The sequence below is a fragment of the Monodon monoceros genome, unplaced genomic scaffold, assembly GCF_005190385.1.
Source record: "Monodon monoceros isolate NGI ecotype Baffin Bay Population unplaced genomic scaffold, NGI_Narwhal_1 Super_Scaffold_1, whole genome shotgun sequence".
Lineage (NCBI taxonomy): Eukaryota > Metazoa > Chordata > Mammalia > Artiodactyla > Monodontidae > Monodon > Monodon monoceros.
Window position 1 is genome coordinate 28,365,492 of NW_021703765.1, and position 16,315 is coordinate 28,381,806.

Sequence of the window (16,315 nt, forward strand, 5' to 3'; positions counted from 1 at the left end):
TTCTTTCTTTCTTTCTTTCTTTCTTTCTTTCTTTCTTTCTTTCTTTCCTTCTTTCCCTCCTTTAGACAATGAATCATCTCAAATTGAGGAGGTGGGCTCTGAGAGCAAGATTTATGATTTTATCCACTTTTCCTATTTTTGTGACTGTGTATGTGTATGATTCTGTATGAGATTTTCTCTGTATAGCTTTGCTTCCACCATTTGTCCTAAGGTTATATCCATCCTTTTTTTTTTAATTTCTTTTCTTAAAATATTATTTTTTAATTTAATAACTTTATTAAATTTTACTTTATTTTATTTTACTTTATCTTCTTTCTTTCTTTGTTTCCTTCCTTCCCTCTTTCCTTCCTTCCTTCCTCCCAACATCCCTCCCTCCCTCCCTCCTTTCTTTCTTTCTTTCCTTCTTTCCTTCTTTCTTCCTTCCTTCCTTCCATCCTTCCTTCCATCATTTATTCCTACTTCTACTAATTATTCTCTCTACCTTTTCTCTCTTTTATTCTGAGCCGTGTGGATGAAAGGCTCTTGGTGCTGCAGACAGGAGTCAGTGCTGTGCCTCTGAGGTGTGAGAGCCAACTTCAGGACACTGTTCAGCAAGAGACCTCCCATTTCCACATAATATCAAATGGTGAAAATATCCCAGAGATCTCCATCTCAACGCAAGCACCCAGCTTCACTCAACGACCAGCAAGCAACAGTGCTGAACACCCTATGCCAAACAACTAGCCAAACAGGAACACAACACCACCCATTAGCAGACAGGCTGCTTAAAATCATAATAAGTCCACAGACACCTCAAAACACACCACTAGACGTAGACATGCTCACAAGAGAGAAAAGATCCAGCCTCATCCACCAGAACACAGGCACTAGTGCCCTCCACCAGGAAGCCTACACAACCCATTGAACCAACCTTAGCCACTGGGGACAGACACCAAAAACAACGGGAACTACGAACCAGCAGCCAGCAAAAAGGAGACACCAAACACAGTAAGATAAACAAAATGAGAAGACAGAAAAACACACCACATATGAAGGAGCAAGATAAAAATCCACCAGACCTAACAAATGAAGAGGAAATATGCAGTCTACCTGAAAAAGAATTCAGAATAATGATAGTTAAGGTGATCCAAAATCTTGGAAATAGAATAGACAAAATGCAAGAAACATTTAACAAGGACCGAGAAGAGTTAAGATGAAACAAACAACAATGAACAACACAATAAATGAAATGAAAAATACTCTAGATAAGATCAATAGCAGAATAACTGAGGCAGAAGAATGGATAAGTGACCTGGAAGATAAAAGAGTGGAAATAACTACTGCAGAGCAGAATAAAGAAAAAAGAATGAAAAGAACTGAGAACAGTCTCAGAGACCTCTGGGACAACATTAAATGCACCAACATTTGAAGTATAGGGTTTCCAGAAGAAGAAGAGAAAAGGAAAGGTGCTGAGAAAATATTTGAAGAGATTACAGTTTAAAACTTCCCTAATATGGGAAAGGAAATAGTGAATAAGTCCAGGAAGCACAGAGAGTCCCATACAGGATAAATCCAAGGAGAAATATGCCAAGACACATATTAATCAAAATGTCAAAAAGTAAATACAAAGAAAGCATATTAAAAGCAGCAAGGGGAAAACAACAAATAATACACAAGGGAATCCCCATAAGGTTAACAGCTGATCTTTCAGCAGAGACTCTGCAAGCCAGAAGGTATTGGCAGGACATATTGAAAGTGATGAAGGAGAAAAACCTGCAAAGAAGATTACTCTACCGAGCAAGAATCTCATTCAAATTTGATGGAGAAATTAAAAACCTTTACAGAAAGGCAAAAGCTGATAGAGTTCAGCACCACCAGACCAGCTTTACAACAAATGCTAAAGGAACTACTCTAGGCAAGAAACACAAGAGAAGGAAAAGACCTACAATAACGAAATCAAAACAATTTAGAAAATGGGAATAGGAACATACATACCGATAATTACCTTAAATGTAAATGGAATAAATGCTCCCACCAAAAGACAAAGATTGGCTGAATGGATACAAAAACAAGACCCATATATATGCTGTCTACAAGAGACCCACTTCAGACCTAGAGACACATACAGACTGAAAGTAAGGGGATGGAAAAAGATATTCCATGCAAATAGAAACCAAAAGAAAGCTGGAGTAGCAATTCTCATATCAGAAAAAATAGACTTTAAAATAAGGACTATTAGAAGAGACAAAGAAGGACACTATATAATGATCAAGGGAGCGATCCAAGAAGAAGATATAACAATTGTAAATATTTATGCACCCAACATAGGAGCACCTCAATACATAAGGCAAATACTAACCATACTAGCCATGAAAGGGGAAATCGACAGTAACACATTCAGAGTAGGGGACTTTAACACCCCACTTTCACCAATGAACAGATCATACAAAATAAAAATAAATAAGAAAACATAAGCTTTAAATGATACATTAAACAAGATGGACTTAATTGATATTTATAGGACATTCCATCCAAAAACAACAGAATACACATTTTTCTCAAGTGCTCAGGGAATATTCTCCAGGATAAATCATATCTTTGGTCACAAATCAAGCCTTGGTAAATTTAAGACAATTGAAATTATATCAATTATCTTTTCCAACCACAACACTATGAGACTAGATATTACAGGAAAAGATCTGTAAAAAATACAAACACATGGAGGCTAAACAATATACTACTTAATAACGAAGTGATCACTGAAGAAATCAAAGAGGAAATAAAAGAATACCTAGAAACAAATGACAATGGAGACCCGACAACCCAAAACTTATAGGATGCAGTGAAAGCAGTTCTAAGAGGGAAGTTTATAGCAATAGAAGCCCACCTTAAGAAACAGGAAACATCTCGAACCTTGCACCTAAAGCAATTAGAGAAAGAAGAACAAAAAAAACCCCGAAGTTAGCAGAAGGAAAGAAATCATAAAAATTAGATGAGGAATGAATGAAAAAGATATGAAGGAAATGATAGCAAAGATGAAAAACTAAAAGCTGGTTCTTTGAAAAGATTAACAAAGTAGATAAACCATTAGCCAGACTCATGAAGAAAAAAAGGGAGAAGACTCAAATCATTAGAATTAGAAATGAAAAAGAAGTAACGACTGACACTGCAGAAATAAAAAAGACCATGAGAGATTACTACAAGCAACTCTATGCCAATAAAATGGACAACCTGGAAGAAATGGACAAACTCTTAGAAATGCACAACATGCCAAGACTGAATCAGGAAGAAATAGAAAATATAAACAGACCAATCACAAGCACTGAAATTGAAACTGTGATTAAAAATCTTCCAACAAACAAAAGCCCAGGACTATATGGCTTCACAGGCGAATTCTACCAAACATTTAGACAAGAGCGAACACCTATCCTTCTCAAACTCTTCCAAAATATAGCAGAGGGAGGAACACTCCCAAACTCATTCTACGAGGCCACCATCACCTTGATACCAAAACCAGACAAGGATGTCACAAAGAAAGAAAACTACAGGCCAATATCACTGATGAACATAGATGCAAAAATCCTCAACAAAATGATAGCAAACAGAATCCAACAGCACATTAAAAGGATCCTACACCATGATCAAGTGTCGTTTATTCCAGGAATGCAAGGATTCTTCAATATACGCAAATCAATCAATGTGATAAACCATATTAACAAATTGAAGGAGAAAAACCATATGGTCATCTCAATAGATGCAGAGAAAGCTTTTGACAAAATTCAACACCGATTTATGATAAAAACCCTACAGAAAGTAGGCATAGAGGGAACTTTCCTCAACATAATAAAGCCCATATATGACAAGCCCACAGCCAACATCGTCCTCAATGGTGAAAAACTGAAAGCATTTCCACTAAGATCAGCAACAAGACAAGGTTGCCCACTCTCACCACTCTTATTCAACATAGTTTTGGAAGTTTTAGCCCCAGCAATCAGAGAACAAAAGGAAATAAAAGGAATCTAACTTGGAAAAGAAGAAATAAAGCTGTCACTGTTTGCAGATGACATGATACTATACACAGAGAATCCTGAAGATGCTACCAGAAAACTACTAGAGCTAGTCAATGAAATTGGTTTTGTTGCAGGGTCCAAAATTAATGCACAGAAATCTCTTGCATTCGTATACACTAATGATGAAAAATCTGAAAGTGAAATCAAGAAAACACTCCCATTTACCATTGCAACAAAAAGAATAAAATATCTAGGAATAAACCTACCTAAGGAGACAAAAGACCTGTATGCAGAGAACTATAAGACACTGATGAAAGAAATTAAAGATAATACAAATAGATGCAGAGATATACCATGTTCTTGAATTGGAAGAATCAACACTGTAAAAATGACTCTACTACCCAAAGCAATCTACAGATTCAATGCAATCCCTATCAAACTACCACTGGCATTTTTCACAGAACAAGAACAAAAAATTTCACAATTTGTATGGAAACACAAAAGACCCCGAATAGCCAAAGCAATCTTGAGAAAGAAAAACGGAGCTGGAGGAATCAGGCTCCCTGACTTCAGACTATCCTACAAAGCTACAGTAATCAAGACAGTATGGTACTGGAACAAAAACAGAAAGATAGATCAATGGAACAGGATAGAAAACCCAGAGATAAACCCACGCACATATGGCCACCTTATCTTTGATAAAAGAGTCAGGAATGTACAGTGGAGAAAGGACAGCCTCTTCAATAAGTGGTGCTGGGAAAACTGGACAGATACATGTAAAAGTATAAAATTAGATCACTCCCTAACACCATACACAAAAATAAGCTCAAAATGGATTAAAGACCTAAATATAAGGCCAGAAACTATCAAACTGTTAGAGGAAAACATTGGCAGAACACTCTATGACATAAATCACAGCAAGATCCTTTTTGACTCACCTCCTAGAGAAATGGAAATAAAAACAAAAATAAACAAATGGGACCTAATGAAACTTCCAAGCTTTTGCACAGCAAAGGAAACCATAAACACACCAAAAGACAACCCTCAGAATGGGAGAAAATATTTGCAAATGAAGCAACTGACAAAGGTTTAATTTCCAAAATTTACAAGCAGCTCATGCAGCTCAATAACAAAAAAACAAACAACCCAATCCAAAAATGGGCAGAAGACCTAAATAGACATTTCTCCATAGATGATATACAGACTGCCAACAAACACATGAAAGAATGCTCAACATCTTTAATCATTAGAGAAATGCAAATCAAAACTACAATGAGATATCATCTCAAACCAGTCAGAATGGCCATCATCAAAAAATCTAGAAACAATAAATGCTGGAGAGGTTGTGGAGAAAAGGGCACAGTTTTGCACTGCTGATGGGAGTGTGAATTGGTACAGCCACTGTGGAGAACAGTATGGAGGGTCCTTCAAAAAGTACAAATAGAACTGCCATATGACCCAGCAATCCCACTACTGAGCATATACCCTGAGAAAACCATAATTCAAAAAGGGTCATATACCAAAATGTTCATTGCCACTCTATTTACAATAGCCCAGAGACAGAAACAACCTAAGTGCCCATCATCGGATGAATGGATAAAGAAGATGTGGCACATATATACAATGGAATATTACTCAGCCATAAAAAGAAACGAAATTGAGCTATTTGTAATGAGGTGGATAGACGTAGAGCCTGTCATACAGAGTGAAGTAAGTCAGAAAGAGAGAGACAAATACCGTATGCTAACACATATATATGGAATTTAAGAAAAAAAATATCATGAAGAACCTAGTGGTGAGACAGGAATAAAGACACAGACCAACTAGAGAACGGAGTTGAGGATATGGGGAGGGGGAATGGTGAGCTGTGACAAAGCGAGAGAGAGGCATGGACATATGTACACTACCAAACGTAAGGTAGATAGCTAGTGGGAAGCTGCTGCATAGCACAGGGTGATCAGCTCGGTGCTTTGTGATCGCCTGGAGGGGTGGGATAGGGAGAGTGGGAGGGAGGGAGATGCAAGAGGGAAGAGATATGGGAACATATGTATATGTATAACTGATTCACTTTGTTATAAAGCAGAAACTAACACACCGTTGTAAAGCAATTATACCCCAATAAAGGTGTTAAAAATAAATAAATAAAACAGAAAGAAAGATAGATAGAAAGAAAGGAAAGAAAGAAGGAAAGAAAGAAAGAAAGGAAGGAAGGAAGGAAGGAAGGAAGAAAGAAAGAAAGATTGATTATAAGGAATGTATGAGGTTGTGGGTATGGAGGCTGACAAGTCCCAAGATTTGTAGTCAGCAAGCTGGGTAGACCCAATGGTGTAAGTTTCCATTTAAGTATGTAGGCTTGAGACTCAAGAGAGATGATGGTGTAACTGCAGTCCAAATGCTGGTAGGCTGTAGACCCAGGAAGTGCTGATGTTTCAATTTGAGTCCAAAACTGTAAAAAAAAAAAAACCCCTAAGAAGTCCCCACTCAATGTGGTTGGGCAGGAGAAAATTCCCCCTTACTCATGGAAGGGTAAGTCTTTTTGTTCTTTTCAGGCCTTCAACTGATTGGATGGGGCCCACCTACATTAAGGAGGGCAATATGATTTACTCTGTCTACCCATTCAAATGTTAATCACATCCAGAAACCCACTCATAGACACAATCAAATTACTGTTTGACCAAATATTTGGAAAATCAGTGGCCCAGTCAAGCCAACACAAATAATCAACCATCACACTGGTAAGCTGAATAAGAGCCTCCAAAGATATATGCATCCTATCCCCTTGAATCTATAAATATTACCTTATATAAAACAAAGGAAACCTTGCAGATATGATTAACTTAAGGATCTTGCACTGGACAAATTATCATAGATTATCTTGATGGGCCCTCAATGTAGTCACCAGTGTTCTTATGAGGGAGACAGAGTAGAGTACGAGAGTAGAAGTCAATATGACCACTGAAGGAAGACATTATGCTGCAAGATTTTCAGATAGAGGAAGGGGTATGAGCCAAGAAATACAAGGAATGCAACTCTAGAAGCTGTAAAGGCAAAGAAATGGGATTCTCCCCTTGGATCCACTGGAAGGACCATAGCCCTGCCAATACCTTGATTTCAGCCCAGTGAAATGGATTTGGACTTCTTGCTTCCAGAACTATAAGAGAATACATGTATGTTGTTTTAAGCTGCCAAGTTTGTTATAAATTGTTAAAGGAGCAATAGGACATTAATATACTTTATTATATAGAAGCAACAGCAAGTAATACTGTGTATCATTTATAATGTTATTTATTTTATGGAAATATGTTGCATCTTATTTACTGCTCCATCCCCATCCCCTGCCTACCAATTCCTTTCTATCACAGATCAATCTGGATGTCAAGGAGAGAAAGGAAAGGGGATCTTTCTCCTGATTCCTACATAGTTCAGTGATTCAGTCTCTATTAGGGAAAGAATATAAAACTTTCTATTATCCACTCCATTCAAATGATTTATGTCATAGTGTTTTCATTGTTTTACCTTTAAAAATATTATCAATACTATCTAATCATACATATCAGTCAAGGTCCTGGCAGGAAACGCAATTTCAACTCTGGTGGCTCATGTGACTGTAAAAGGAATTAATTACCAAAATGTAAATAGAGTTAAGAGAATTGACCTAGAGATTAGAAAAAAATGGAAGCTATTGTCAAGCTTGGGCCTGAAGGAGCAAGGGGAGAAGCTAGTGTTACCTAGTGCCCTGTGAGAGATAAGAGTTGGGGAAGATCTGCTAATTGACATGAGTTGTAATTGCAGAGAGACGTGGCTACTGGCTACTACTAGAAAACATGGCCCTGAAGAGGCAGAGTGTAGGGAAGACATATAACAACCTAGCTCTCTTCCCTTCCTCTGAACTCCTGCCAAGGCCTCCCATTAGCCAAAATGAACTAAAAGCTAAAGGGCAAGGCGAGGTGGTTGAGTTTGTAAATTTTTCCCTCTTGTGTCTCAAAGAGCAAAGAAGGTTTTTAAAATGCATCTGGTGGTAGTGAAGGGAAGAAAACAGCATAACCTGCATATTATAGAAATACAGAGTGGTAGAATTAAAAGAAAAACAAGTAAAATTGGGTCCAATTTCTTTGTTTTATAAATCAGGACCCAGAGTGTCAGAGAGGTCTTGCCTAAGGTCCTGGTTGAAACTTTTGCTGTACAGATGCAATGAAGACCTTGGACATGCTGAATTATGTCTACATGTGAAGTTGTCTCTTTGCATTGATCTAATTTCTTACCACAAGTAGTTAAAATCTACCTTCCTTTGTCTCTTGGTCAGCTATTCTTCTGAGACTATCAGAGACCTTGAGGTTTCTGAGGTATTTGGAATCAATAGGATGGTGTTTTATTGAATTATGTGAGGAGGTCTCAAGCCCTGGGGCATAAATTCTCCACTAAGATTGCGGAAAGAAAAGAGCAGTCTATGCAGGGTTTTGTAGACGCGTTCATTGGAAACAAAAACACTTTGCCCACAAATGATTACACAAAGACATGGATACAAAGTGCAAAATTCTAGAAACTTAGATTAATCTAACCCTCAATGATTTGAAAGATTTGGAAAGTTTTGTTTTATACTGATGCAAAAAGCATTAAGATTTCTGAAACTTGAGAAAATCATAGGCTTCACTTATCTGGAATATATTTTAGATATCTCAGCAGAAAAAAACAAATACAAATTTATATCCAGTGGATGTGGACATTCAAACTAACTGATCCCTTCTCATCAAACACAGGTGCCTTTTGATCCATGCCAGATTTTAGTCTAATCACTTCAATAACACATTGCCTTACCCACCTTGAGAGGGAAGAAAGCAGGTATTTCAGAAGATACTGAGAGGCCTTCTGCCATCTTTCATTGTTGATATGGTCTGAAGAGTATGCAGAAGTTACATAAGTCAAGGATCCTTTTTGTGGCAGTTATCAATCTCCTTGTAATTAAAGAATTCAACATGGCATATTGACATTATTATACCAGTGCTTTATCATCTGTGCTTGTAGGGATGGTCTCAAGAATGGAAGGTTGTATAGTCATAATCAGCTTTAAGATAAAGCAAATTTTTGTACAATTTTAGAAGATTCATAGAACTTAAGAAGCAAGAATGGATGAGATAAAACATTTAGAGTGAATGGAAAGATGTGAGAGTGAGAGTGAGAAGATGGGTCTGTGAATTCAGAGATGAGAAGCAATGGATAGATGAGAAGGATGAAAAGACCCAATGAGTCTAGTAGGAGTTTTTGAAAGTGAAGTGGTAAGAAATAAAGCCAAATGGAAGTTTATGATTTTGGCAGTGACATGTCAAAGGCACTATTAATGGAGATGAGTCCACCAACTGTTTGCTGAAAAGACTAGAGGAGAGAGTGCCAGAAGGGAGGGAGGTCAACTGAGAGCCTGTACAATAACCGCCCTTCATGGCTTAAATACACACAAAAATGAATTGTAAACCCTTAAACATATGTATGCTTCTATCATCCATATATCACAAAGATCTCATTTTCTTTAAAAGGCGGCAGAAGTCTTCATAATGGAAAGTCCGTCACATTAAACTTACACACTCATTTTTCTCCAATGCTTGGTCAAAGAACAATCCAGGTAGGGAGAAGGGTCTTAATAAATAGCCCCTAGCCTCTTCTTTTGGCTCCACCTTCTCCTAGAGGTTCTCTTATTGTGATTTCTGCTGCTACTGTCTATAACACTTTTCAGGAAGACATTGTTTCTATTCCTGATATTGTTTCTATTCCTGATTTAAAACTAGGCCAAGCAGAGACATATACCCTTTTCTGTCTTCCTATGTTTACAGTTAAGATGAGCTCCAAAATTAGAAACAGGGGAAAGCAAACATAAATATAAACTTGACCCAATACCAAAGACTAACAGAATGAAGGCAATTACCCACAGCAGAAAAGCTTGTAAAGTTCATGTTTCTAATCCTGAGGTAGCTGAACACTTACTTGGCCCAGAGAGTTGGACAATGTCTGCATCTCTGGTTACTTTATTCTGACTCTTTGCCTTCACATTGTGAGTTCCATCTTATACTTTTCTAAGAAACCAAAGACATCTCTGGATTCAAAATTTACAGGTCCCTGATATACTTCATTTAGTTTTGATATCTTTTCCGAAGGTCAATGTTATGCTCTTTCATCATCATTTGACAGAACTATGTTTATTTGACATAAAGAAATGCTCTCATATTTTTTGGCTCTGACAATTCATGGGTATCTCCCCTCACCCCATACAAAGAAGAAACCATGATCATGGCAGACCACATGAATGTATACTTAGATTAAAATGATCAAAAACTTAACAACTATACATGGAAATAAAATGAATATTTAGAAAGTAATGGAAAGTTTTTATATTATTACCTCTATTATATTGAGAAATCCAGAGCATAACAGAGTTGATGACACAATTTAATTCTCATTTTCCTGGCATGTACTCAGAGCTCAATAAATGTTTATAACTTTATGTGCATTGAAGTTCACTGATATCAGTGATGGAGACTTTTTGAAAGACTTAACACTTGATATCTACAGACCTTGGAGGATGAGCAGCATTCAGATTGGTGGAGAGTTGAGAGGGAGGCAATGTGGGCATGGTGGGAATTGTGTTTGAATTATTTGGAGCAGTTACATGGGGAAAAGAATATGTCCTGGGGAGCCATAGGGACACTCATTGAACATTTATGGAAATATTTATTACGTTAACTTAGGATAGGTCTAGAGAAATAGAATATAAAATGGCAAAGTGATTATAGATTAGTTGTATATAGTCACTGACCCAATTTGTTAAATGTTTGGCTTTTTGATGGTCTACACCTTCTCTTGTCTCCATTTTTGCTTTCAGCAAGCGACTATGGGGAAGAGTCATCCCTGCCAGTGGGAATCTCCCAGGATGAGATTCCTCCAAGCTCATTTAAAATGACTCTGTCATTCTCTCTAGTCAATTTTCCTTTTGACCTTAATAGTCCCTGGTTTCCATCTCATGACCTCCCACATCTTAGATGAAGGGCTCTGACAACTTGATTTGGATTCAGCCTCCTCTCTGTTCTCACAGTGAATTTTCTGTCAGAGATAAGTTGGGAATCCGCCAAGTCTTCTTGTGCTTGAGCATTGCCCTGCTGCCAAATAACTCTGCTCAAAGCCATCTCTTCTTGCAGGCAACAGGCAACAGGTACTCCTCTGGAAGGGTGTTATGCTCCACTCATGCAATGTGCTTTATCCAGCTGTCACACAACCAGCCACTATCATTCAGGCAGGTACATTTTTCTAGGGAAGCTTTGAATGGAGAAAACAGGAGGCCTAGTAAGTGAGTCATTTGTTCTACGTGTCTCACCAAGGCACGTAAGCTGCCTGCTTTGCATAGCTTGGACCACAGAACTTATTCATCATCTTAGGGAGAGTGATCTGGATTTTTTTACCTACAGATATGAAATGCTTCTGTTCCTAAATAGTAGCACACAAAACTACCCTATGTCTGGATTTTTCTGTCATTATGACTATTTTTGCCTGAACCCCACCATTGCCTAGTTATCCATTATTGAATGAACGATTTCACCACAATATAGTTTAATTTCTCAAAGCAAATAACAAAATTTGCACTGTCTCCTTCATAAGGTTCTTAGAAGCATGAAATATGTTCACAGAGGCTAAAGTGCTCTGCAAGCTATGTGTTGATAGTTTTTCAATGCAGATGCTCCCTAGGTTGAACAGGTAAGGTTGTTACCTTTAGAATTAGTAATGTAATATACACATTAAATAAATCACTTACTTGACTGCAAAAACTTAAATGGCAGAATATTAGACTAAAAGATGTCTTATTTTTTCCTCTAACACTAGTAATTGATAATTTAATGAGTTTTTCCTTCCATAGAGAGAACATGTCCATAACTAAGTGTGAGACTCAGAATTTGTCTTGATTACCCTGCTTCTCCACCTAAATACCGATTTTACTGACCGCTTCAGAAAATATTTATGAGATTTGTTGAATACCTAGTCTGTGAAGTGTTGTGTTCATGCTGTGAGTATCATAGTGAATAAGACATATCCAGACCATTCCATCAAACATCAGTGTAATTGTTTGAGGGAAGTCCTGTTGTAATCTCCTAAATGTACTTTCTTTTTCCTCTATTACCTCCAGTACCTCACAGATTCTAGATACAAAGCAGAGACAATTGATCAATGAATCAATCAATTGAAAGTTCTGACATCTCTGCAAATGCCAGACTCTCCATAGGAGGCTAGGCTTCTCAGATGCATCAACCCAGGGAGAAGATGAGTAGAAGTTAATACTGATTGTATGCAGATTGAATAGTGGTCTAATTGTGTTACGGTAAGTTTGAATGCAGAGCTAATTAGTTTGTATGACTGTAGAATATAGAAACTATATCATAGCTGCACATTTATTTTTATGAAATCAGTTAGCAGCAAATGAAGCCCATTGAAATGAATAGAAACAAATTGAAAGTAATTACCTGAACATATATTGCCAGTAAATTAAATTAATTGAAGGTAATTGAAAGTGACTAGAATTAATAAAAGTAATGGAAACAAATTGCACTTAATTGAAATTTATTGAAATTGAATTAAACTCAATAACTCAAAGCCTATTAAATTTAATAGATTCTAATTGATATTAATTATAGACAATGCTGAATAATAACAGACCATTCTTCAAGGCTTCCAACTGCATTTGCACCATACTATTGTCTTTAACATGTAAAAATAACTTCTAAGAAAAAATGTATTCACAGGAATAAAATCTTGCTTTGGAATTTTAGATTTCTCTGTGGAGTAGCTGAATTAGAAGAATTTGATTCTGATAACAGAACTTCCTCTGAAGACTTAGGGAGATATAAATGGCTTTACTTCTTTTAGGAAGGAAAATTTTATTAGAGTTTAATGAGAACATTTTATCTGTTAAAACATTAACTTTGCTCTGATAAATACTCTTGCAGTACATGTTACATTCAGCATCTGCCATCTTTATAGTTGTGTTGTCAGATCCCTTTATTTATCTTTTTCTTTCTTTTTCTCTCCCTCTATTACAAAGGCTCCAAAAAACTCCAAGGGTTTTCATAACATGTATTGGAGGATACAAAGACTTGCATTTTCAGCTTCTTCTTCCTCAGCTTTGGGCATTCAGGGGAAAAAAAAATCCCTTGCATTTTCGGTTGTGGAATTATATCAGCTGGATCCCTCCACTTTAGTGACAGTGACAGTTCATGCATGCATTTGGTGATGTTTACATTCTTCATGTTTTCACCAACCTTGATGCTTACTGAATGACATTTTTGGGGTAAAAAGTAATTTTCTCTCAAAAGAACTGCATCAAGTTTATTTTACATGAAATATTTATTAAATGGTTAGAGAACTGTAAGTGAAGCTCACCATGTGGAGTGGGAATAAATGCCAAATCATTTGGCTTACCTCAGGAGAAGCCCAGGATTCAGTATGTAAAGCAGTGATTCTCATATTAGCCATGTATCAGAAGCATCTATGTGACATGTTGAAAGTGCTCTAGACAGAGGAAGGGCCCACGCATCAGTATTGTTTTCAAATCTCCAGGTGAATATGAAGCAAAGCCAGGGAGAACCACTAGGCTAAATGCAGGTTTGTCTTAGACTTCTTTTGTCTTAGCCTGTTCCTTCTGCCCATGTTTACTTTTCCTCAATCCTGGAGGATTTGGGCCATTTCCTCATCCTTCTTTGGTTTAAAAATTGCTTTTGGAGATTTGATTAATTTCAAGGTATAAGAAGAAGCTTATAAAAATCTAGACTACATTTACTCTCAAAAGAAATTGAACACAGATCAAAATTTGATGAGGAATTTAGGCATGAGCAAGTAGGATGAGGTAAAAGTTCCAGGGCCCTGGAAATCTTTGATAGATCCCTGGTCAGATACATGATGACTTCACTGACTATAGGATTACAGTCATTACAACTCATGCTGAGGAAATAATACTGGCTGCTCAGTAAAGCACTTGTAATTTCATAAGGCTTTCTCTTACGGTAGGGGGACACCAACGCATACTTTAACAATATATGTGTATGATTTAACCAGTACGTCTTTGTTTTCTCAAAATCATAAATATTCAAAATCTTTAACCTGCCAGTACAAATGTATACATTTTAATATAAACAATTCATTGGAACATTGGGTACAAAGTCATAACAGGATTTTATCTGGGTGCCTGCTTAAGCTTGAAACATCTAACTTACAAGATGTTGTCTAATCTTTAGTTAGTATAATTACAATGAAAATTTTAACACTTCATTACCACCAACATTCAAGTTTGCATATATATTTAACAAAGCAAAAGAATAGAACCTCAAACCAAAAGTAAATTCATCAATAAACTAGGCCAGATGCTAACAAAGGTAATAAATATTCAAATATTAAGAAATCACATGAATGGACAAGAGTGATCATCCTTGATGTTCATGTTACAATGAGATCCTCCTCTCTCTTATAATTTCTCAACGATCAATGAAGAAGTATGGTTGGATGCATTTCCTACCTTCTCTCCTGGTTCTTGGAATGCAGAAAATTATTTCCTGGTTCTTGAGTCTTAAGAAGCAGTATCCTAGAGGAGACTATATTTTGATTTGTATTTTCAGAGGACTCTGGCTTCTAGAAGTGTGGAATTTCCTAACTTCTAGTGCTCTTCCCTGTGGGGAAGCAGCTGGAGGTTGCCTCAGGGGAAAAAAGACCTAATATAGACATGCTTGGTTTCTTTCTGTATTAACTCTCATTATTGATCAGGTTAGAAAGGGAGAATTTTAGCTTATTTTAACATATATTATACTTTTGGTCATTTTTTAAATCAAGCAATTTACGTAATATTTTTGTTCCTTGGTTATTGTCCTCATATTATTTGTATGATTAAATTATATTCTGCCTTTATATATGAAAATGTTGCATGTTATTTTAATTCCATTTACACAAGGAAAGTTTGTTCTAAAATTTGGTGAGTTTTGCTTTAGTCTTATCTTGAGATGATCTAGGACTTCCTTCTGCACTTTTTCCCCATTATCCTGTTAAGGAAGAGTTAGATGCTGGGCTAAATATAATAGATAGTTGTGGTGGATAGATGATAGATAGATAAATAGATTTTCAAAGAAATAAGAATATGCATTTATCCCTGAGAACCCCAAATAACCAACATTTCAATGAAATTTAAGAATATCAGCATAAGTTTTCATAGGGATGAAATAGAAGATCCCTTGTATTAAGCTGAGACCACAAAGAGCATAGTCAAGATGGCAGACTAGGAGGACAAAGAATTTGCATCTCCACACAACTAGGGCACCTACCAGGCACTGGTGGGGGACCTCAGACACCTAAGGGGATGGGAGGAACCCCCAGCAACCAGGTAGGATGTGGGAGTAGGGAGGGGAGAAGTGGAGGCAGGACGGACTGGCATCCCTGAGGAGCAGCTGGAGGAAGGGAAGGGATCCCTCTCCTGGAGAGGGAAAGGGGGAGGCCGTTGGGGATGCAGAGGATCAAAAGGGAGTTTGGCCAGTGTTTCCCCTGCCCATTTGGGCCTCTGAGAGCCTACTGAGATCCTGTGCCTTATCCTCTGCCCATAGAGGCTCCCTACAGCCATGCAGGTCCTGAGGGAGTGGGAGGAATGGAAGGGGGAGCAAAAGTAAAAGCTGGGCCTATGGGACCAGCACCCCTGAGGGGTGGCTGGGGGAGGAGAGGAGTTCCTACACATGGCAGGACAGGTGTAGGAGTCCAGCAAGAACAGGGGAGACACTTAGGGGGGCAGAGGAATGGAAGGGAGTGTGGCCAGCGCTTTCCCTGTCCACTTCAGCACTGGGGAGCCTGTTGGGCTCCCAGGCCTAGTTCTTTGCCCTCCCTGCTGCCATGCAGAGCCCAAGCCCCCACCCAACATCCCCACCCAGGGCCCTACCTCTACACACAGCAATTGGAGACCCCATCTGAGACCCACTCCAACAGCATTGGGTTTAAACTCCAACCACACACCCTCACCCAAGGCCTTACCTCCAAACTCCAGAACTCCACACTCCAGAGGTCCCCTCTGATTGTGCTGTCACTCCCCTTCCATGGAAGTCTTAAACCTAGGCCCTACCCCACACTTGAATATCACCCCTCCTAGGTCTCTCCCCACCTTAAACCCCATCCCTGCCTAAGTCCCACCTTTTGCTTAAGCTCTACCCCACCATATCCAAGGTCTTTTATGGTCATTTTCTGTTTTATTCTTCTAGGTTGGGATTCTGTGTTACCTTTTTGTTGATTGATTTATAGTTTTATTTTATCTAATAAATCTTTTATTTGTC